At 41.6% G+C, this 1857-nt stretch overlaps 1 pseudogene; it reads left to right on the top strand.

The window, feature by feature from the left end:
* Positions 1-245: 245 nt before the first annotated feature.
* Positions 246-1452, top strand: LOC102413607 (annotated as a pseudogene).
* The last annotated feature ends 405 nt before the right edge of the window (positions 1453-1857 follow it).

The raw sequence follows: 1857 nt of genomic DNA, 5'->3' as shown, positions 1-1857 counted from the left end.
GTGGCTGTGACAGCTTGCGTTCCTATGAGCAATAAATAAGAGTCTCCGTTGCTCCACAGCCTCTCGAGCATGTGGTGCTGTCAGAGTCCTCGACTTGGGTCATTCTGATATATATGTAGTGGTCATGTATTGTCTTCAAATATATACATTTAAATATATATTTAGTACATATTTTATATAATGTCTGGGAGTTGTTCCACATGTGGATATAGTTTTGGTATCTTTGTGCAGAGAAAATGAGCTCCATGTCTTACTCTTTTGCCATCTTGTTCCTGTCATCTGAGGTTATTCTTAAGAACTGCTTTGGTTCTCCTAAACTGGAAAGCCCAGGTACCCCAGTATGACAGAATGCAAGAAATAGGACCAAGAAATGAGATATTCAGGTTTAAGTTGCTGGTTTTTTGAGCAAATCACTTCCTTTCTCTGAATTTCCACTTCTTCAAGAGAGAAAACAAACAAAAACCCAAAACAATTAGGAAACAGGAAGACAACTCAGGCCAGTCCCATAGACTCAAGAGCCAGGATCTGAGTCTGAAGGCCCACAATCTCCCCGCCCCTGAATTCTTCTTCCTCTCCTCCCATAAGTAACACATGCTCTCTCTCTTTCTCTCTCACATCCATTAAAATGTTTAGCTCCCTCTCTTTGTGCCTAGCACAGCCTCAGGGTCCCAAGAAGCACCTGAATTGCATAGCAGCTCCAAAGCATTGGATGCTGGATAAATTGACTGGTGTGTTTGCCCCTCATCCATCTACCAGTCCCCACAAGCTGAGGGAATGTCTCCCTCTAATTATATTCCTAAGGAACAGACTTAAGTTCTAAGCAACAGACTTAAGAAGATGAAGTAAAGATTTGCATGCAACATTTCATTAAGATTGATGGCAAAGTCCGCTCTGATATAATCTACCCTGTTGGTTTTATGGATGTCATCAGCATTAATAAGACTCAAGAGAATTTTTGTTTGATCTATGACACCAAGGGTTGCTTTGTTGTTCATCGAATTACACTTGGGAAGGGCAAGTACAAGTGTGCAAAGTGAGAAAGATCTTTGTGGGGACAAAAGGAACCCCTCAGCTTGTGGGGACCCATGATGCTCGCACATCTGCTACCCCGATCCCTTCATCAATGTGCACTGACACCTTATAAATGAACTTGGAGACTGGCAAGATTACTGATTTCACCAAATTTGACACTGGTAACCTGTGCATGGTGACTGGAGGTGCTAACCTGGGAAGAATTGGTGTGATCATCAACCTGGAGAGACATCCAGGTTCTTTTGATGTAGTTTATGTGAAAGATACCAACGGCAACAGCTTTGCCACTTGGCTCTCGAACATTTTCGTTATTGGCAAAGGCAATAAACCATGGATCTCTCTTTCAGTGGGAAGGGTATTAACCTTACCATAGCTGAGGAGAGCAACAAGAGACTGGCACCCATACAGAGCAGTGGATAAAATGATCCCTATGTGACATGACTGGAAAAGTTTTTGTACTTAAATATGATAATACATTTTAAAAACCTGTTTCTCTCCTGCAAAGCTCCGAAGGATTGTTGAACGGTGCTGCAGATGAGGATTTAGAATAGGTAGAATTTATTATATAGGTATTGTTAGAATTTCCAATACCTGGTTACATCAGAAGACTTAGGCAAGAATCATTTTCTAGTAGGAAAGCTAAGAGATGCGTCTGAGAGGAAACAAAGGTAAGCAGGCAACTCCTACATAAAGGGAAACTATGGAACAGCAAGTAAGGGCTAAAGTAGACTTACAAATCAAGTAGGTACAAAAGTCAGTAGGTTTGCTTCCTCCCTCATTCCTCCCTTCCTTGATCTTCTTCATCTCCTGGGAGTAGAAGAAGAA

This window comes from Bubalus bubalis, chromosome 14 (assembly GCF_019923935.1).
Source record: "Bubalus bubalis isolate 160015118507 breed Murrah chromosome 14, NDDB_SH_1, whole genome shotgun sequence".
Taxonomy (NCBI): domain Eukaryota; kingdom Metazoa; phylum Chordata; class Mammalia; order Artiodactyla; family Bovidae; genus Bubalus; species Bubalus bubalis.
This window is presented reverse-complemented; position numbering and strand designations above follow the sequence as displayed.